The sequence below is a fragment of the Hyaena hyaena genome, unplaced genomic scaffold, assembly GCF_003009895.1.
Source record: "Hyaena hyaena isolate Hyena2069 unplaced genomic scaffold, ASM300989v1 scaffold_95, whole genome shotgun sequence".
NCBI classification, from domain to species: Eukaryota; Metazoa; Chordata; class Mammalia; order Carnivora; family Hyaenidae; genus Hyaena; species Hyaena hyaena.
In genome coordinates this window covers 2951080-2973710 of record NW_024080727.1, presented here as the reverse complement: position 1 = coordinate 2973710, position 22631 = coordinate 2951080, and the positions used below count along the sequence as shown (strand labels likewise).

General features: G+C 41.4%; 1 non-coding gene across 1 annotated transcript; it reads left to right on the top strand.

The window, feature by feature from the left end:
* The first annotated feature begins 10634 nt into the window (after nucleotides 1-10634).
* Nucleotides 10635-10766, top strand: LOC120233707. Its single transcript, XR_005528893.1, has one exon. It is a non-coding gene; the product is annotated as a small nucleolar RNA SNORA36 family (small nucleolar RNA).
* The last annotated feature ends 11865 nt before the right edge of the window (nucleotides 10767-22631 follow it).

The following is a 22631-nucleotide window of genomic DNA, read 5'->3' as shown; positions in this document are numbered from 1 at the left end:
TGGGGGCAGGGATTCTGGGATCTGGGTGGGAGGCAAGCTGCGAGCAAAGGAGGAGAGGGTGCCAGATGGCATGTCGTGCCTTCTCTCTTGGGAGTGGGGAGCTGAGAGGCAGGGCAGGATGGGCAGATGACCCCACTGCCTGGAACATGGTAACTTTTACACCGAGTACTCAATTCTTGAACAGCACTCAGATTTTTACAATATAGGAAATATTGTCTTCAGCTATGATAAAGTAATAACTTGAATTTGTGTAGTGCCTTAACCTTAACATATGTTACCTAGTTAAAAAAAAAAATTGGTTTTGAGGAGCACCTGAGTGGCTCAGTCAGTTAAGCGTCTGACTTTGGCTCAGGTCATGATCTCCTCATTCACGAGTTCAAGCCCTGCATCGGGCTCTGTGCTGACAGCTTAGAGCCTGGAGCCTGCTTCCGTTTTTGTGTGTCCCTCTCTCTCTGCCCCTGCCCTATTAGTGCTCTGTCTCTGTCTCAAAAATAAATAAACATTAAAAATTTTTAAAAATAACTGGTTTTGAGTTTCAGAACTAATGGGTGACATTGGTAGTGCCCTCACTGTCATCGTTACTACCGGGTTATTTATGCGCCGATTCCCAGGTTCGGTAAAGCTGGACAAAGTAGCAACTTACACCCAAGACTTCTGGCCTCATGTCCTGAGCATTCTCCAAGACACCCAAGCTGCTCTTTCAAAATTATGGCTGCCCTCTGTCATTCTGTGACTTTCCTGATGTAAAAATACCATGTCAAGTTGCAAAGTTTAGAAAGACCTAACTACAAAGAGGGCTTACATTCAAATGACCCTTTTGAAAGGAAAATAAGAAAGGACTTTGTTTTCCCTTTCTGCAAGTAAGGGGTTAAAAAGCACACAGATGCTGTGTGGCAATGTTGTAGATGTTCTAAGGGTGACAAGTATGAATGCTATCTTTATAACAAATGGCTTAGGAGATAGTTTAATAGCAGAGTTTAGGATACATTTTCTTAAGGAGTACATATACTTCATTTATATTCTTATTTTTTATTTTACTGCTGTCTAGCCTATCATCCTAATTCATTCCATTGGTTTCTAATTATCTTAGTATTTTTGTTTGGTTTGATTATTCTCATCAATAGTAGTTCACACGAGAATAGCACTGGGCTGGCTGTGTCATACAGAGATGAAATTCACAAGGTCTTTGTCCTCAGAAACTCCTTTGAGCAAGCAAGAATTAAAGGCCAAAAGACCCCTACCCTCTCCCACGTGCTCCTGAAACAAAACACACACACACACACATACACACACACACACACACCCCATCAGTAAAAGCATGGTGCTGTTTGTGATGGAAATACTTTTATTTGTTTCACATTTTAAACAAAGTATCATAAAGATAGCTAACTAAATATCATATTAATTGATACCAGAAATAACATAGAGATACTGGCACATTGTAAACACCAATAAGTCGAAAGAGATTTGGTTTCAGACTGCTCAAATAACCCACAATTTTTCTTTGAGCATTTCTACTCAAGGAAAAAGATCCTTAGGAAATGAATAAGAGAAGTGGCTGAAATCCCAGATCTGAAATCATTTTCTTTTGCTCTGCCCCCCCCCCCACAATGGGGTGAATGCACTTATGAGTTCAGTAGGCGGTCTTGCTAAGTAAAGTGTGATTTAAGAAATGCATACCCAAAAGGCACATGAGTCCTACACTAGTCAGAGTTTAAGAATACACCCTTATCTTCTCTAGTTTCCAACCTAGCTTTTACCTTTCTTTATTAATGAAACACCTTAAAAACAGTATTCACATTCGTTGGTTAAATCATTCCACTCATTATGTTACTTTAAGCCTTCCTCTGGGTTTTTTCTGTACATTAATGGATTTCACACCATCCTTATTCATTGTTTTATACATTTTTGTATACTTATATTTTCTGCTTTTTTTCACTTCTGATTGTCTTGTACACATTTTTCAATGTATCTCTAGTTACCATTAATTTTTTTTTTCCTGGAAAGGAGTAACTCTCAAACATCCCTTAGTAGAATAATTCTTATATCGAAGAAACTCCTGTATGGTTTGGTGGGAAGTCCGCCTACCTACTGACGAACCCCTGTGATAATTCATTGCTGCATTCACAACTCCCTTTCCCATGCAATTAATTGTTTTATGTGTTTGACAATTGAAACAATGCTATGGTAAGAATCTTTGTATATAATTTCCTTAAAACTTCACTTGATTGGAAAAAAAATCTGGGAGGCACATTTTTTTCTGAGTGAAAACATTCTTTTGTTTGTTTGTGAGATGTGTGTCCACAGATTACTTTCTGGAAGAAACTGATTTTGATTGCCATTGTTGAACGAGTCCTCTGTCTCCCCAAAGCACAACTAGCACTGAGTTTTATTTGCTTTATTTTCATTTAATTTAGTCAGTGCGAAATGATGACACACTGATTCATTGTGAATTTCTTTAAATTTTAGGATAGGTGGTTGGTTCATCAGATGTTTGATTTTGTTCACACTATCCCTTCTCTTCTAACATCTGTCTCGAGCACTGGCATTTGATTTGGTTCTAATGAATTTATATAAATCCTACAGCTATTTTAGATAATAAGCATTTGCCAATCATTTCGTTCAAATATTTTTCATCATCTTATATGATTTTTAGAAATTGAATTTTATGAATCTACTTTTTCTGTTGTTTGGATAACCAAAATTATTTCCATACATATTCTGTCATATTTTCTAGTTTTCCTATACTAATAGGAACTAATTATTATTGTTTACCATTGAATGCACCCACTAGTTATTATGGTAGTAGATTTTAGGTCCAGATCTAACTTAATTTTTTCTTCATTTTGATTTCAATGATCCCCAAGGCATTCATTAAATAATTATTACTTCTCCATTTGCTTTGTTAATATTTGTCATTTACCAAGTTCTAAAATATGATAGTCTACCCCTACATTCTTTCCTGTGTTTAAATTCACTTCTGCTTTTAAACCAAAACATAATGATTTTTATTTTCTTACACTATTCTGGGTTTTTTCTAATTTTTTTATTTATTTCTGAGAGAGAGAGAGACAACGTGAACAGGGGAGGGTCAGGGAGAGAGGGAGACACAGAATCTGAAACAGTCTAAATTTTTTAATAAGCACATATTTTATTTTATTTGTGTTTGCTATTTTATAATGATGAAGCATCTTTAGCAATTGTATTTGCCGTTCATACAGATTTATTTTTGAGCCATAACATTGGAATAATTTTTGTCAGATTTTCATCGACATTTTTATAGGTTTAATTGAGAGCAAATCAGATACAATAATTAGCAGGTGAGAAAATGCATTCTTTTTTAATATTCAATATCATGATGTAGTAGTTTCTTTCTTTACATCTCCTTTTGAAATCTGCCATTTTCTAGTTTTCTTTGTACATCCATAGTTAGGACAATTCTGGAATACTATATATTTTTGTTAGTATTATGAATGGGACCACCTCAAAGTGCTAGGTCCTTGCTGGTTTTTACTAGAAATGCTGTGATATGGTGTGGATTTAGCCTTAATCTGTATACTTTCATGAACTTTCATTTTATTTCTAATACTTTTAGTTGGAATCCTTAATTTCTTCAGTTCAATTTAAAATAGTAATATTTTTTAAAATTTCATAATATTGATTCTTCAGAGCATTTTAAAGCATTGTCAGGACAGCTAGAATACCCAAAGGTATGCTAAAGAATTTTAACAAAAATCATCATTGTTTTTCCTTATTTTTAAATGGAATACTTCAAAAGTTTCTCTCTTACAGACTGGCAGGTTTTATCATGTTAAAGAAGTATTTCTTACTCCTGGTTTTAAATTTTTACCAGAAAAGAGCATTGAAATTTGTCAAATATTTTAATCTTTTATTAAGGCCATTTAATTTTGCTCTGAAGTTATTTAAATTGTGTATTTTATAAATAGCCTCATTGTATTAAACTGGACATATTACTATAATAAAGTCTACCTGTTCATGGTAAAACTACTTTAGATATAGGGTCGTAATCTATTTACAGATATTCTCACATTTGTAAGAGCTTTGTCTAGAAAGAGATTCCCTTTGTAATGTAACCAAGGGGAAGAACAGAATCACTTTTTGTCTGCTGGAATAAACTAATAAATATTTAACAAAAATTTTTTATGTTTTACGTAAATAATTTTATTTGAAAATTTTTTTATTCAACTCATTATGTCTTTGTAGCAAGAAAAGCAGTTTCTTGGCTAACCTCAATTTATTCCTTAGTTATTGGTCTATTTACATTTTTAGCTTCTTACTGTAATGTTTTAAATTCTGTAACTTTGGTAAAAATCATCCATTTTTCTTGAACGCCCAAATATATCACCATTGTAAATGGGTAACATATTCCCTTATGAATACCAGCCTCTTTTTAGTGTATAAAATTTTTTTCCTGATTTCTGAAAATTTTTTTCACTGAATTTGCTAGTGAATTTTTTCCCCTGCCATTTCAAAGTAAGAGATCTCAGCTTTAGTGTTTCAGAGAATACTTCTTGTCTTATTTGTTTAATCAGGCATGCATTTTTTTTCCTGGAGGTTTGTGCTTGGTTCGTTTTCTAGAAGTGTATTTCTGGTTTTTGAAATTTTTTTTCTTATTAATAAAGACATTTGAAGCAGTGAAGTTTTCTCCAAACATATCTTTCCTTTAAGTTCAAGAATTTGATGGGTACTACATTTGTTTTCCATATTTTAAAATGATATGTTACTGTATTTCAAATTTCTTCCCTGACTAGGTAATAGTTGGAATCTTTGTTTCATTGGCATTTGGTAATTTTTTAAAATTTAAAATAAAATACAAACATTTTTTGCAGTGAGATCATAAATGTAGTGCATATCATTTAGGGTATCTTTCCTTTATCGAAATTTCCTGTTAATTTCTTTGTGAAAGTTTGCTGCATTTGATGTTTTCCCTTTAAATTCACACCCTAAAATTGCTCATTCAACCTTATTAATTGCAGTTTTACAAAGTCTTATGTTTTCCTACTTCATTTAATTGTTATAGTGGATTAAAGAATTTCTGCTACAATTTTGTTTCTTCCAACTTCATCTTAGAATTACAAATTTCTTCCACGTGGTTTGTTGCAATGTGTTTTAGTTCATACACATTTAACACTTTTTGTTTTCACTGATTATTTTGCCTTCGATTCTCACATAATAAACTCCCTTCTATTGCATCACCCTCTTTTGCTTTCTGCTTTAATATCATAACATGTTTGGTTGATATTTTCTGACCCAATCAATAATTTTTATTTTTTCCACATCTATCCCTCTTTCCCTTTTAAGTAGAATATTCTTGATTTTTTTCTTAAATACATCCTGAAACTTTTTTTTTAAATAGGGAAATTTAATCCATTGGCATACACTCTTACAATTGTCATATTTAGACCATCGTGACCATATTTTATGTTTATTTTTGGATATATTTTTTGTTATATTTCTTTTTGTTTCTTCACTTGGGAGTCATATTTAAATTGCTTTTATCTCATTCATTTCTAAAAAGAAATAGAAAAAAATGTATATTTTTATAAATATACTGTAGTAACTGCTGAGAAAAATCTGACACTTAGGATTTTGTGCCTTTGACTTTACACCTCCCTTCTCCTCTTCTCCTTGTCCCATTTCCTCACAGCTTGTATATTTGAGATAAATCATTTTTAAGTGTTTTTTTTCCCTATTTTTCTGTCACTGGTGCTGATTGTTTATTCCCATAACTCTGGAAATGCTGTCTGAAAGGGAAGGGCACGGCCAAGGAGTTTATGCAGGGTTTTCTGCTATTAAACCTGGTAGACAATCTCTGAGGTTCTCTTTTTTCTTTTCTTTCTTTTAAGGAATATTTTAGATAGTTTTTCACTGCCTTTGGGAAGCTTCCAGCCTCAGCTGCTTCATTGGAGCCTAATCTAAAGCACTTTTTAAAAGCAGAAAAGCACCAGTCTTCATTATATTTTCAAGAAGAACATGAATGGAACAGGCAACCTCACATCAGAGGCTTGTGTTCACCTTACAGTGGACACTGAGAAAACATGGTTGAATTCGTTGAATTCTCTGTTCTTGACTGAGGAATGTTCGAGTCACTAGCTGGCTGCCTTTCTGTGTGCTTGTCAGACCCCATGGGCCCTTGCTGGGGAAGCATGGAGTTGAGAATTCAAAATTTAGCTCTGCTCCCGACTGCAGCATCTTCTAAAAATTGGGATGCTCTCAAGATTACAGACAGCAGTCTAAGGGGCCAATCTCTGGATCTCTGGTGATAGCTCTCTTCTCCCAGCGCCCCGTTCATTTATTTATATATCGATTGAACTAATTCTTTCTTTATTTATAGCTTCTCTGTTATGTAACTGCCCCACACAGCTGAGATTCTCTTTTGGAATGAAATGTGGAATAGTTTAAATACCTATGAAATCAAGTCTATACTCAACACTGCTTCAGTTTCCAGTCTGAGCTCTTCAATCGGTTCTGGAAATTCTATTTGCTTACAGTTTAAATGAGCATCTGGGGCACTAACTTTTTCCCTAGGAGAAACAGTATCAGCAATAGCTAACATTTATTGACCTTTCTCACAAGCTGTCTCACCGTCAGTTTTGGAAAACCATAATTTCAACTCAGAGTCCCTTTCTGATTTTTTTTTCTTTTTTTTTTCATGATTTTCCTGGGGGATTGAATCTTTTTTTAATTTTACACTTGATTTTCCACTTTATCCTTTATCTTAATGATTTAAGATTCTGAAGTGTTGCTCTCCCCTACCCCAGCCTGCTTCTAGTTTGTTCTAGATTGTTCTGTTTAAAGCAATCACTACATTCCTGGGTTGGTTTTGTTTTGTTTTGTTTTGTTCTGTTTCTTTATTTTGAAAGGCCAAGGACATGAGCGGGGGGAGGGATAGAAGTAGGGAGAGAGATGGGGCGCCTGGGTGGCTTAGTCGGTTAAGCGTCCGACTTTCGCTTAGGTCATGATCTCGCGGTTCGTGGGTTCGAGCCCCGCGTCGGGCTCTGTGCTGACTGCCAGCTCAGAGCCTGGAGCCTGTTTCAGTCTGTGACTCCCTCTCTAGCTGACCCTCCCCTGCTCACGCTGTCTCTCTCTCTCTACTAGAAATAAATAAAAACATAAAAAAAAAAAAAATTTAAAAAAAAGAAGTAGGGAGAGAGAGAATCCCAAGCAGGGTCCCCGCTGTCAGCGCAGAGCCCTACGCGGAGGGGGGTGGGGGGGCTCGATCTCAAGAACCGTCAGATAATGACCTGAGCGGAGATCAAGAGTCCAAAGCTTAACCAAGTGAGCCACCCAGGCGCCCCTACATTTGTTTTTAAAGCTGCAACAGATTATGTGGTCATTCTCTCCCCTTCTTCTTTGTTTGAGAAGGAAATATAATCTATGTTCTAACTGTGATTCTTGCTCTTTTTAGGAAGAGGGATGGGAGCTTTAATGGTTTACTTGCTATTAAAGGTGTGTATTGAATAAGGTTTTCACTTACTTTTAAAGTGTTTGCTCTTCTTTCTTTTCACATCATTCCTAAGAAGGCTCATTTCTTTCTCAAGAAGACTCATTCACTAAAAAGGTTCTAGATTTCTGATATTTTGGTTGGTATCTCAGTAAGTCTTAACAGAGAGGAGTTACCTTACAGAAACTCTCACTCCCTCATCGATTCAGAACATTGTTCTTTTCAAAGGACTTGACTTTACCAAAAGAACCTGGGGAAAATGCAAATTACCTTGTGAAACAAAAAATATTGTCCATACTGTAATTGGCCTTGATAACAAAACATAACTATTCTTAACTATTGGAAAAGGAGAGAACGTGAGAACTTGTTTCATTCTTTGACTCCTGTGATCTCAGAGTTAAAAAGCTTTCTTCTCTTAGACATTTTTTGATTCCTACAATTTGACCTTTTATTACTAATCATTTAAAAACAAGTCTGCTTCTCAGCAACCCCTTCCATCTAGATATGTAAGTCCCTCTCTTATACAGCTTTTAGAATTCGTTAATACAGGGATGTATTCTGTGGTGGGAAAACCAATCTTTCTTTCTTTCTTTCTTTCTTTCTTTCTTTCTTTCTTTCTTTCTTTCTTTCTTTCTTTTTAAATTTAGTGTTTATTTTGAGAGAGAGAGAGAGAATAAGGAAGGGACGAGAGAGGGTGAGGGAGAGAAAATCCCCAACAGGCTCCGTGCTGTCAATGTGGAGCCTGATATGCGGCTAGAACCCACAAACTGAGATTGCGACCTGAGCTGAAACCAAGAGTTGGACATTTAACAAACAGAGCCACCTAGGTGCCCTCAAAACAAATCTTTCTCTTTTCTTCATTTTTTTAAATGTTTATTTAACTTTGAGAGAGAGAGAGAGAATGAGAACAAGCAGGAGAGGGTCAGAGAGAGAGGAAGATGCAGAATCTGAAGCAGGCTCCAGGCTCTGAGCTGTCAGCACAGAGCCCAATGCGGGGCTCGAACCCACAAACTATGGAGATGGTGACCCGAGCCAAAGTCCCAAGCCTAACCAACTGAGCCACTCAGGGACCCCAAAACAAATCTTTCTTAAACAGAGACTGGGATGGTTTCACCACTACCACCACTACCACCTGCCTTTAGCCCTGACCTTTCACCTGTTTGCCCCTGTGTTGCTTAAACTCCTTCCCAGGAGCTCATCTTTGAGTAAACGGAAAAGCACACGCACCCAGCAGGCAGCAGGCTCCAGGGCTTTGTGTTACTGAGTGCTCTGAAGGAGCTGCACCCAGCATCGCCCCCACCCCCAAAGTGCCCACAAATCTTGAGTCATATCTTTGTGCATCTTTCTTTAAAAAAAAAAAAAAAAAGTTTTATCTAGTTAAGTAACCGCTACGCCCACCGTGGGGCTCGAACTCACGACCCCGAGATCAAGAGTCGGATGCTCCTCTGACTGAGCCAGCCAGGCGCCCCTGTGCATTTTTCTTTTAAAAGCCTAAAATAAACCTGCTGGGGGAAGGCAAGGAGAGTAAGGGCTTCTCTCGTTCTTGTACACAGAAAGGAAGCTGGCCCCCTTCAGGAGAACTGTAATTGATAATTTGCAGCTGACGCACAAAGCACCGCGTTAGCTTGCACGAGAAACGGGAAGCTGGATGCCACTGCTAAATATTGCTAGCATTACTATTTGTATCCCTGCAATAAATAGTGTTATTACTGTAAAGCTGAGCAAGCATGACATTTCTGACTGCCTCTCCTTTTAAATGGAGAATCTATAAATAGTGCCTGGGTAGCATTTAAACATTTCAAAGCATCACGTTTTTGTTAATACAAATGTGTGATCAGAGCCATTCACTCCCATAAATATTTTCCCTCACAATCTGAGCATCAACAGCCACTTGCTTTTCCCATCACCCACCGAACGTAAGGCACTTTGCAAAATGCTGGGCGTTCCAAGGTGAAGACCCTGGTTCCCAGTGAAGAAGGCAATTTAAACCAACCCCCCCTTCCATATCTTTCCAGTTTAAACACCTCCCTCCATATCTTTGCAAAGATTCACGTGAAAAAGAAATCAGTATTCCCCATGGTGGACAAACTTTGTATCAAAAGATGCTTTTTTTTGAAAAACCGTCCTTTTAGTAAATAAGTGTATTGAGCATGAGCAAGGCCCAGCAACATTTGGGGGCTAGACATTAAACAGGAAACAAATCAGAGGGAGTCCCAAACCTTCAGGAAACTTGTAGTTTTGTTTTAATTGAACACACAGTATGAGTTTCCTGTGGCTGTTGTAACAAATTGCTACAAACCTGAAACAACAACAGAAATGTATTCTCTCAGTTCTGGAGGCCCGAAGTCTGAAGCCAGTATCTCTGGGTCCACGGGGCCATGCTCTCTCTCTCTCTGGAGACTCTGTGGGAGAATCTGGTTCATGCCTCTCCCAGTTTCTGGTGCCTGCCGCTGTCCTTGACCTGTGGCCCATCCCCCAGTCTCTGCCTCTCTGGTCACATCACCTCCTTCTCTTCCATCTGTGTCCAATCTCCCTCAGCTTGCCCCTTCTAAGGACTCTTGTGAATGCATTTAGGAACCACCCAGATAATCTCCCATTTCAAAATCCCTAACTTAGCTGCATTTGCAAAGACCTTTTTACCACATGTGTTTCCAGTGATTAAGACCGGATATCTTTGGGGGCCATTATTCAGCCGGCCACATGTAGAAACAGCTCTGAGCCCTCCTATAGTAGCAACAGAGATTTCTGCTTTGACCTTGAAACCCTTTGAGAAACACCTGTCACAACCCAGGGAACCCTGGTCATCAGAAGCCACGTGAAACAAAGCTGGTTGAGAGGCTGTTTGCATAGGAGGGGGGAGCTGTCCTGGGGGGGGGTTCTCTCTGAGTTTTCCCTCCCCAGTAGGGTTCAGTAAACGCTCTCTAACTGACCTTGAATATGTATCAGGTTTGTTGTAAAGAGAAAGGAGGGATGACAGAGTTTCCTGAACATGGGAAGGCTGCATGGTCATGGCTCCTCATTCACAGCTTCTACTCTCCTTTGTCTCCGGCTGATGACAGTTTCCAGAACTTTCCTCATCTTCCTTTAGAGAACGAGGGCAGGATGGGGGCATTTTCACACACACACACACACACACACACTCTTTTTTTTAGAAATTAAGAGAAAACTATTCCAAAGTGTTGAGTTCAGTTCAGGGTGGCTTCCCTGTTCTGTTAATTGAACTTTGGAACATTGAAACGGGCTAGGAAAAATGATTGGATAGAAAATATTATTCTATTCATTTATCTCCCGGCCTACAAAATGAAAAAAAAAAAAGAAATTAAGAGAAAACTAAAGGGAAACAGACAACGGAAACAAAAAGAGCTAGTTGACAAAGCACTGACTCCTGGTTAGTTGACTGTCATGTGGCTCTGTCCCCAGCTCCTCGCTAGCTGTCCCCTGTGATTTCTAGCAGGTAGTCTCCTGGCTCTTTCTGTTCCAGGTCAAACCTCACCTTCATTTTTCCTATTTTAAGTTTTTGACACTCTCTATAATCTTTCTATCAAACTCTAGTTTCTGGAAAGAAGAAATCCCATTTTCTATGATTTTAGTCACCCAACTAGGATGCAACAGGCAATGACTGTGCCCTGGGCAGAAAAAATGCCTCCTCAATTTCCCACCGGGTGTCCTGAACCTGGCTCCCAGATCTTCCTGCAGAAAGAAGGAAACCCTGAGATGATTCTTTCTTCATGAGCCTGAACTAAAGGAAGGCTTCATGGAAATCCCAGCCCTCACAAGCTTTGCCAGCAGGAGGATTCATCTGACAACATAAATGAGATCAGGAGCTGTAGAATTTTTTAAAATAAAGCTTTGGACATTCTGTGTAGAATAGAAAGTTTCTCTGGAGTTCATCAAAGATGTATTAAGAGAGAATGGGGTGCCTGGATGGCTCAGTAAGTTGAGCATCCGATGCTTGATTTCAGCTCAGGTCATGATCTCACAGTTGGTGGGTTCAAGCCCTGTGTCCAGCTCTGCACCGACATGTGGAGCCTGCTTGGGGTTCTCTCTCTCTCTCTCTCTCTCAAAATAAATAAATAAACTTTAAAAAGTAAAAAAAAATTCAAAAGAGAGAAGAAAAGGCTCCTGGGGGTGCAACAGAAGCTTCAAGGAGATTTCTGTGAGAACATATGTAAAGTGTGTATTCTAGCTCAAAGCCTGAAGTTCGAATATTCCAGTGACAGATCTCAAAGGGCAACAACCCGACTAGCATAGCTGATGTAAAGTTCTCTCTTGTGTCCAGCAGTTTCTCCTTAATGGGGGGTGGGAGTGGGGGACTTATAATTTATCATATTGATATATTATTAAGTCATTGATACTATTACATCATTGAAATTATTTTACATAATCTACAACCAACAATAGGTCAATTGTAAATATCAATGATGACATTGATATAATAGTGATAACTTGCAATATGGGTAAAGGGGGTGCCTGGATGATTCAGTAGGTTAAGTGTCCGACTCCTGATCAGCTCAGGTCATGATCTTGCGGTTTGTGGGTTCGAGCCCCACATCAGGCTCTGCGCTGACAGTGCGGAGCCTGCATGGAATTCTCTCTCTCCCTCTCTCTCTCTGCCCCTCCCTCCCTCACTCTCTATTCCTGTCTCAAAAATAAATAAAAAATAAACTTTATCCAAACAACTGTGGGTAAGGGAGCCCAGGCACTGTCCAGAGTTGCGGCAGTAGACACCTCAGTGAACCCTGCCTTGGTGCAGCTGACATGCTAATATGACCGGCCAGTAATAAGCATATAAATAAACAATAGAGCACTACCTCCTCCTCCTGCAACCCCAGTACATCCTCACCCTTGGATTCCCCTGAGTCAGGAGGAGTACCATAAACACGGCAGCTAGCGAGAACAGAAGATGGGTAAGAAAAAGGAATAGAAATGTAGTTATATCAAAACTACCTCCGGCTGCAGAGATTGCCATTAAGTACTTTCACTTTGTCTCAGCTCATGGAACCTCCCATTGACTATCACCCCTGTGTATTATCCCCATTCCACAGATAAAGGCTCAAGGCCAAAGCATGCTCCACCATACACAGAACCTGCACTTGAACTTAATTTGGTGCTCTCTTAATTTGGTGCTGTCCCCACTGCATTCACCCAGAGGGAAAGAGACAGCAGGATATTTTAGGGTTCAGAGGCTAAGTAGTAGGAACCAAGTGCCTACATGGAAAGGAAATTGCTGCTGCATGTAATTCATTTTCTCAGAGTGCTTTATGCTGGGGGGGGGAGTTGGGGGTCTCATTCTATAGGCTCTGCTCTCTGCCCACCTTGTCTGACCTTTAGAGTAGGTGCTTGGCTTGGTGAAATGAGAGTTCAGACCATTACCATCTGCTTTGACTGTGACTGCAGGGGGCAGGAAAAATGCACAGCCATTCTCAGACTGGACAATAGGGGTTTTTACATTCATTTCTCAAGATGTCTTGGACAGTCACACTGGTGGGCGGGGAGCAGGCAAGCTCTGCTGACACAACTGTGGATCATTCTCCATGAAATGGGGACCTAGTCATTGCTTACAGGGCAATCGTCAAGGGTGCACTTAAAAATTTTGGGGGTCCATAGGAAATATTGACAGATAATAACAACACACTTCCTCCTTCATCAATCAATAACAAAAGCGTCGGCAATAATAGTCAATACAATTATTCCAGGGCACTTTCTCTATAACTGAATGATCATTGCTAAGTTTTTCATGCTGTCAGACTAAATTGGTGGGGTGATGGCCCCTACTCTTCCCCGCCCCCCTCCTCGGTCTGGCAAGGGAAATTCTGAAGAAGTATAAAGTGTAAAAGGGAAAGTTAATTTTGGATTTCTGAGTCTGGCCAGGTGAATTTGGGGGAAGTCCAAGCATTTACCCAGTAGAAACTTCTCTCCAACAGAGAGGAGTATGTGCCTGATTCCCCCGGCCCCTCTCCTATGGTCAGAGAGACGCCTGGGCAGATGTCCATGCGAACGTGCCTATGCCTCTGGTTAACGTAGACCAAGGGATTTGCCTCACCCAAGTTCAGAAAAAGTCCAGGTAGCTACTGTTCTGGGAAGTCTGGGAACAGAGGTCAGGGTCCTAGGACTTGGGAGGGACACTCAATATGGGGGTTACCAGGAACTAGGCTGGACTACTTGCTAGGGAACGGGTCTGCGATAGGAAACAATCAAATAATTACCGTTCGCTCTGTAATAAACATGAGACGCCAACAAGGCTATCCTGATAATTGATTCAATGTCTCTCCCCCTTCTTCCCTCTTTCTGTGCCCTTTCTTCTCCACCGACTTTCTTTTAGAAATGTGCTATCTTTGTAAAATGATACCTGCGCACAGTAAAATATTCAAACAATGCCTTAAAGTGCAAAGGAGAAAACGCAAGGCACTCAAAATGTAACCACCCAAGAGGTTACAACTGTTAACCTTTTTGTAGCAACTTGTGTGTGTGTGTGTGTGAGAGAGAGAGAGAGAGAGAGAGAGAGATTTCTAAGGCTTTCATCAACGTAACACACTTGCGGTAAAGTGCATAAATCCTCAGTGTACAGCAAAATGAACAGACTTCTGTAACTAGTATCCCACTGGCGCCCCGCCCAGCCACCCCCACCCCCGAGCATGAGCACTGCCTGATTTCCCACCTCTGAGAACACCTTGACCGATATACTCGCAGCCTTTCATTAAACACCAATGATCTTCAACACAGACCTTGCGGTTCCTATGTCCCCCAAAATCAGAATTACAAAAACAGCCCCCACCCCACGACATAACTGACTTCCCCATCTACACTGATTCAGTCTACACCGTCTGCCTGTGGTCCTTGTGCTCCTGAGTGCTGGCCCACGCTCTGGCTGCCTTCTGGAACCGCTGGGCAGCTTTAGAATAGGCGACATCTGGGCTCCTGGCCCAGCGCAGTTGAGTTAATTGGTCCAGGTGGGGCCTGGGCATTGGGATCTATGGGGGGGGGGGGTTCTAACTCCCCAGGTGATCCTAATGTGCCATCAGAGGGAAGACCTCGGCTGTAGGACCACTTTTCACCCGTACAATACACAGCAAGTAGGTCTCTATGAGACCGTCCCAACCCACTGACCCCACTGGCCTTTGTTAGACCAGCCGGAGAGCATTCTGGTTCCATCACCCATGAGAAGACTGGGCTCAAAGAGTTTTGGGCCCGGATTGCACGATAGCCGCAGAGGGTGCTTGCGCTGGGTGGAGCCTCGGTCATGGGCACGGGCCAAGTTTGCCTGGAGCAGAGGCAGCCCCAGCCCTGAGGAAGTGTCCCCGCCATCCCCTTACCCCAAATCATCTGGAATAGAGGGTGGTCAGCTGGTAGGTCATGTCTAAGAGGCCCAACTTCTTCGGATTCCCAGGTAGGAGGCGGAGGAGACACAGAAATATGCTTGTACAGTCACAGATTCCCTCTGGAGAATACGCAGCAGGCAGGGGGAGACTTGTTTTCCTCAGGAGGCAGACACAAGCAGAGAGGGCCCCACGGCTGTATCTTCTGCCAAAAAATAAGTTATTATTAAAATTTTCAAATATACAGAAAAAGGTAATGAAAGGTATCACCTTTATTAAATAATTAAGATGTTTAAGTGAAGACCTTTTTTAACAAATTTTTTTTTCTAGGAGAGAGAGAGACAGCATGAGCAGGGGAGGGTCAGAGAGAGAGGGAGACACAGACTCTGAAATAGGCTCCAGGCTCTGAGCTGGCAGTCAGCACAGAGCCCGACGCAGGACTCGAACCCACGAACCGCGAGATCATGACCTAAACGAAAGTCGGATGCTTAACCAACTAAGCCACACAGGCGCCCCTGAAGACCTTTTTTAAAAAGGCACCAGAAGGATATTTCTATACCATGAACAACTGAAATTAAGGCTGATGTTTCCATTTTCCCCCTAATGTTTTTTTTTTTTTTTAATTTATTTCTAGGAGAGAGAGACAGACAGCGTGAGCAGGGGAGGGTCAGAGAGAGAGGGAGTCACAGACTGAAACAGGCTCCAGGCTCCGAGCTGGCAGTCAGCACAGCGCCCGACGCAGGGCCCGAACCCACGAACCGCGAGATCATGACCTAAGCGAAAGTCGGACGCTTAACCAACTAAGCCACCCAGGCGCCCCTCCATTTTCCCCCTAAATTTTATCTTCTGCATCTGGGATCTGCTAGAATAAAAGCTTGGTGAAGGCAGGGATCTTTGTCCGTTTAGTTCTCTGGTGCCTAGAAGCGCGCGTAGCACACAGTGGATGCAGCTTTGTCTGTCAGCATCCAAATAAATATATGAACTGAACGTGCATGGCTTTTGGATTGGGGGGAAAACTGTTAAAATGGTTCTATATAAATAGATTCATGGAGAACAATGTCCTTCTTTTGTTCTGCCAGAGGGATGCTGAGCAAGGGATGAAATGGCAGCCAGGATTCTCTGTGGTCATGTCTAATTTTTTCCACGATGTAAAATTAAAGAGCGTATGAGTCAAAAAAAAAAAAAAGGAAATTGTAAGAGCACTTGGAGAATAGGTGATAGAGCCAGAAAAAGCACCATGCATCTCAACCATTGAACTTGTTAATTTGTTTTTTTTAATGTTTTATTTATTTCTGAGAGAGAGAGAGAGACAGCGTGAGCAGGGGAGGGTCAGAGAGAGAAGGAGACACAGCATCGGAAACAGGCTCCAGGCTTTGAGCTGTCAGCACAGAGCCCGACGCGGGGCTCGAACCCACGAGCTGTGAGATCATGACCTGAGCCGAAGTCGGATACTCAACCAACTGAGCCACCCAGGTGCCCCGAACCTGTTAATTTGTAAACGGTGTGTACTTGGAAATAACATGCAGGTGATTCACGGGGGAGAGTTTGAATCCAATGCCAAGCGGACAGAGCCTGGGTCCTGTGAATTTGTATATCCTCCAGACTAGTGGGAAGGGAGAAAGGGGTAAAGAGCCTTGCTGGGGCTCTGACTTCGTAGCCACTTTTGTTTTCTCACCTGGTTGTCATCCATGGTGGTGACAGAGGGGGATCTTGCTGTTCTCTTTCCAGCGGAGTAGAAAATGTGGGCCAAGGCACACCCGGGTGGCTCAGTTGGTTAAGAGTCTGACTCTTGGTTTCGGCTCAGGTCATGATCTCACGGTTCATGGATTCAAGTCCTTCTTCGGGCTCTGCACTGACAGTGTGGACCCTGCTTAGGACTCTCCCTCCCTCTCTCTCTCTCTGCTCCTACCCGGCTCACTCTCTGTTTCTCTCTCAAAATAAATAAACTTTAAAAATTAAAAAAAAAAAAAAAGAAAAGAAAATGTGGGCCCAGGGGGTGTATATGGGAGACACAAATGACCTAAGCCCCAGACACTTGACCTAGACATTTGACCTAGCCTGTGCTTGTCATGGAGGGAGGAGCTGGAATGGATCTCAGATGAACCCCAAGGGCCAACACTTCTGGAAAGAGTCATTGTGCAGGCATCTGAGGCACTCTAAACTTGCTTGACTTTCTTGTATGCAATCCTGATATGTAGAATTCATTCTTGGAAAGCTTCTGCAAATATTCAAGAGCCTAGGGAAATGGTATCCTATGCTCTCTGAGGATATAAACATATCCTAGTTACATTCTTGTAGGCAGACACTGAGGCAAAGGATACATCTCCCCTCTCCTGGGTGAGGCACAAGTCTGAACTTGGGCCAAAAGGGATGTGCTCAGGATCACAGAGGGAGGCCCCGATATTTCAGAATCCTTGCCTTGGGCTCTTATGCAACCTGATCAGCCAACACCTGGCAATTTCCAAGTGCGCATGACACCAGCCACGCTCCCAGGAAGTCTTTACAAGTCATATATCCTAGGCATCCTCAGCCTTCCCATCTTTATAGTCGTTCAGCATTTATAAAAGTCACTGCCAAAGTGTAAGATGTATTCTCCCTTCTCAGATAGCCTTGCGTTTATTGCAAATAAGAACAAAAGTACCAATAACTAACATTTATAATATGCATACATACTTCAAAAAGCCTTCAGATAAAATGAATTACATAGCACTGCGGTGAAAAAAATAATAATTTCTCTCCTTTCTTTAGGTGAGTAGACTGGTGTTGGAAATTTTCTTGGCTTGCTCAAAGCTCTCCTGCCTCCGGAGCTGATCACCAGGTAATTGTAGGGATCCATCCGGATCTAGTATCTTACCTACCCTGATATATAATAGGATCTCACTAAGTGTCTTGGGCAGGAATCAGGGCATGGGTTAAATTGGGATTACACTGGGAGAGTCCTGTTTTCTCCTTCATGGGATTAGATTAGATTAGATGATCTTTGGATGCCCTGAGTCCTAGCACATTTTTCTTCTGTGCTCCCTCTCAAAGGCTGCACCGGGAGGTCGGGTTGCTGGCCAGAGACCAGGCTCTTCTGCCTCAGTAGACCCCAGTGAGGGCAAAGAAGAAAATGAGATCATATTTAAAAATACTACTCCTAATAAAAGGTGCCTGGGTGGTTCAGTTGGTTGAGCATTCCACTTGATTTTGGCTCAGGTCATGATCCCAGGTCGTGGGATCGAGCCCTGTGTCAAGGTCTGCACTGAGCCTGGAGCCTGCTTGGGATTCTCCCTCTCTCCCTCTCTCTCTTTGCCCCTCCCCACTCACATGTGTGCTCTCTCAATCTCAAAAGCAATAAATAGACTTAAAAAATAATCATAACATGGAAGCAGAAAATACTTTTCCTTTTAAAGATTTTATTTAATCTTTATTTTATTTAATTTTATAATTTAATAAATTATAAAATTTAATTTTTAAATTTTAAAAATTTTTTTAATTAAAAAATTTAATTTAGGGGCGCCTGGGTGGCTTAGTCAGTTAAGCGTCCGACTTTCGCTTGGGTCATGATCTCGTGGTTCGTGGGTTCGAGCCCCGCGTCGGGCTCTGTGCTGACTGCCAGCTCAGAGCCTGGAGCCTGTTTCAGTCTGTCACTCCCTCTCTCTCTGACCCTCCCCTGCTCACGCTGTCTCTCTCTCTCTCCTAGAAATAAATAAAACATTAAAAAAAAATTTAATTTAAAAATTAAATTTTTTAATCTAATTTTATTTAATCTACACCCAATGTGGGGATTGAACTTACAACCCCAAGGTCAAGTGTCACATGCTCTACTGAATTAGCCAGGCACTTCGACAGTTGGTTTTTCACTTGATAAACATTTATAGGAAGATTGCCCTGTGCTGGGCATAGTTCTAAAAGCTAGGGACATGCACACGCATACATAAATAAAAATAAAAATAAGATAAGGGCTAGGGCCACAAAGATAATGACTGGGTCAGCTTCTGCCTCTGGTCAAAGGAGAGACTGGTGACTAGGAGCCAAGCTGGTGAGGGCAGTAAGAAAAGGAAGGGCCAGATTCCAAGGAGCTGCCATGCTCCCAGGATGGGGGGCTGGTTGGGGGAGGAAGAGGCCAGGAAGTCTCTGGAGAGATTTATTTATTTATTAATAGTTTATTGTCAAGTTGGATTCCATATAACACCCAGTGCTCATCCCCACAAGTGCCCTCCTCCATGCCCATCCCCCCTCCCCCCCACCCCCATCAGCCCTCAGTTTGTTCTCAGCATTCAAGAGTCTCTGATGGTTTGCCTCCCTCCCTCTCCCCCCCACATCCCCCCTTCTTTTGCCCCACGGTCCTTCATTAAGTTCCTCCCAATCTGGAGAAGGAGAGATTTAAACAGGACCTTGTGGGGCGCCTGGGTGGCTCAGGTTTTGGTTCAGATCATGATCTCATAGTTCGTGAGTTTGAGCCCCGTGTCAGGCTCTGTGCTGAGAGTGTGCAGCCTACTTGGGATTTTTTTTTCCTCTCTCTCCGCCACCTTCTCCCCATAAACAAACAAACAAACATGAGAAAATCAATAGAGCCTTGTAATGGGGGTCAGGGACATGCCACTCATGTTTTCAGTCCCAATTCTCTTCCACCCTCCTCATTCAACTTTCTTTCAGTGGTGGTCAGAAAACAGTCCACTGCCCTGAAAATCCAGGAAGTCCCCTCAGTTACAGAATGATGCAATTCTTTCCTCCGGTAACAAATGAATGGGGAAGAAGAGAGACCTTCTTCCTGAGAGCTTTTGTGTCTCAAAGGAGGTCCGTTCCCACCCCAACTAGCTCACCCACCTACTTCACAGTCAAATGGTGGCATTTCCTGATACTAACGTTGAGAGAAGTGGAAGAGTTTCACTCCTAACTATTGTCATCTTCTTTTAAATGTTAATGTCAAAATGTATATGTATTTTTACCATTAGGGATAGAAATAGCCTAACAGGTGTACTAAGGGGGGTTATAAACAAAATGATAAATTAAGGTGTTTAGAACAGAGTTACAAAATGTGAACATGGAATTAATTTTCTATGTGAAATGTACTTTTTGAAATATGATTCACATGCTGTAAAATTCACCCATTTAAAGAGTGCAATTCAGTGGTGTTAGTATATTCATAGAGCTGCGCAATCAGCCACCATGATCTAATTTCAGAACAGGATCCTCACCCCCAAAAAGGGATCCTCTGCTCTTTAGGAGTCATTCCTCACTTCTCCTCCCCCAGCCCTAGTCAAACTCTGTTTTTATAGATATGCCTATTCCTGACCTTTTATATAAATGGAATCAGGGGCACCTGGGTGGCTCAGTCAGTTAACTATCTGACTTTAGTTCAGGTCATGATCTCTCAGTTTGTGGGTTTGAGCCCCGCATTGGGTTCTGTGCTGACAGCTCAGAACCTGGAACCTGTTTTGAATTCTGTGTCTCCCTCTCTCTCTGCCCATCCCCTGCTCGCTCTCTCTCTCTCTCAAGAATAAATAAACATTAAAAAAAATGGAATCATATGGTGAGTGTTCTTTTGTGAATGGCTTCTTTCATGTAGCATAATGTTTTCAAGGTTTAACCATGTTATAGCATAGATCAGTATTTCACTCCTTTTTAGGGCTGAATAATATTCCATTTTATGGACATACCCCATTTTATTATCCATTCATGAGTTCATAAAACACCTGGGTTTGCGTCCATTTTTTGGTTCCTATGAATAATGCCACTATGAACATTCATGTATAAACTTCTGTGTGGATGTAAATTTCATTTCTCTCAGGTCGACACCTAAGAGTGGACTTGCTGGGTCATTTGGTAACTCTATGTTGAACATTTTGAGGAATTTCCAGACTCTTTTGCAAAGTGGCTGCACCATTTTACACCCCCACCATCAATGTATGATTACCCCAGTCTCTCTACATCCTCACTGCCACCTGCCATTGTGTCTTTTTTATTATAGCCACCTAGGAGCAAATGAAGGGACATCTCATTGTGGTTCTGATTTGCTTTTCCCTGATGGCTGATTATGCTGATCATCTTGGCATGTACTTATTGACCATTGTATTACCTTCTTTGGAGAAATATTTCCTCAGATCCTTCGCCCATTTTAAATTGGGTTATACGTCTTTTTGTAATTGAGTTATAGGAATTCTTTACATGTTCTGGATACCAGTCCCTTATCAAACATAGGATTTGCAACTATTTTCTCCCATGCCGTTAGCTGTGTTTTAACTTTCTTAAGCACACAATATTTCAAATAAAGGGAAAAACCAGACTAGAACAATTCAAATGATCTAGACCTGCCTGTAATTTCCATATGGCTCCCTTGCTATTTCAGAATGATTTCTGTCTGCTGCTGTCAGTGTGCTACTATGAAAGTTAGGAAGGGTAAGGTTTCTGTAAGGAAACCAAAATGTATACATACAAAAGGGCTAATTTGCATGCTCTCCCTGAGTTTGTACAGAGCTTTTCCTTGGCCACTTTGTTATTTCCCCTTGCAAAATGTAGCCACGTTCCGGTGACCGTTGTTTTCAAGGAAATCTTTTTGCAGCTTGAGAAGAAATTAAATAATGCATTATGTTTACTATGAGCATGATGTGGAATCTTCCCGTCTGTAGGATTTCAGGCAGTGGGCATAAATCAGGAGAGGGCTTCCATGGACAGAAAGCAAGAGTGAAAACGACCAACAGAAAGCAGGCTAGGGGCCAGGAGAGAGGACTGGAGGCCTCCCACAGGGAAACCCAAAAGAACACATTCTTTGGGGAGTGACCACCCACAGGAGCCAGTCAGCAGCCTTCAGGATGGAATCCTTGCGGATACTGTGTGTGTGTGTGCTTGTGTGTGTGTGTGTGTGTGTACACGCACTCATGCGTACACATGAACAGAGAGAGGAAGAGGAGAGGGAAAGAGGAAGAGGAGGAGGAAGAGGGAGAGGAAGGGAAGGAGAAGAGAGAGGAGGTATTATTTCCCATTAAAATTTATTTTAGTTCTTTAAAACCTCGTCACTGAGCCCAGTCTTTGTCAACATACCTGTATGCCCACTTCTTTCCAGCTCAAGGAATATAGGGGCCTGCTTGTTTTCAGAATTGTATTTAGCATTTTTTTTACAAGAGGCCTCAGCTCTGCCCTTCTACTTAAAGCTCTCTCCTGCACATGTGTGTGCATTTTATGCACCCTAGGTCCTCAGTTACTTGCAAAAGGTCCTGATCCCTCTGGAAATTAAATTCCATTCCAGTTTTTTGAACTTCACATATTCAGTTCATGACATAGGGGCCCTCAGACTGTTAAATCTAAAACTTGGTGTGGATTGTCATTAAAAACTTGGGACTTGGTCTGAAATCTCCATTCCTTCCGAGCCGCAAGAAGAAAACACAGTTGCAAAGCCTGCAGGCTGTCCATCCTCAGCTATAAATAGGAATGGTTTGTTTTGCGGCGCTCAGACTTCTAGCCACCAAATATTTGCCAGCATGTATACAATCTGCATTTCTGCCAGTCATGCACCCCCACACTCTTCTCTTCGTATCCCGCTGGTAAATGCAATTATTTGTCTGTAAATATCTTTTATCTCATAAAATCCCTACTCCTCCCCCAGTGTGTATGAAGAGAGAAGAAGCCCTCACTAGAAGCCACTAGCTTTGCCCGGTGCAACGATGGGCCCGAGAGTTTCCACACATCATCTTTAGGAGACAGGTGTTTTTTCTGCTTTCAAAGAGGTAAGTCATTTGCCTGAAGTCACATGTTTGGAGCTAGGATTTGAATCCAGTAGATCCTGATTCAGAAGCCTAGTAGCTTTGGGTTTTAAATTAAAAATATGCTATACAGTTTGGGGGAAGCAGAAGATTTGTCTTTATTACCCA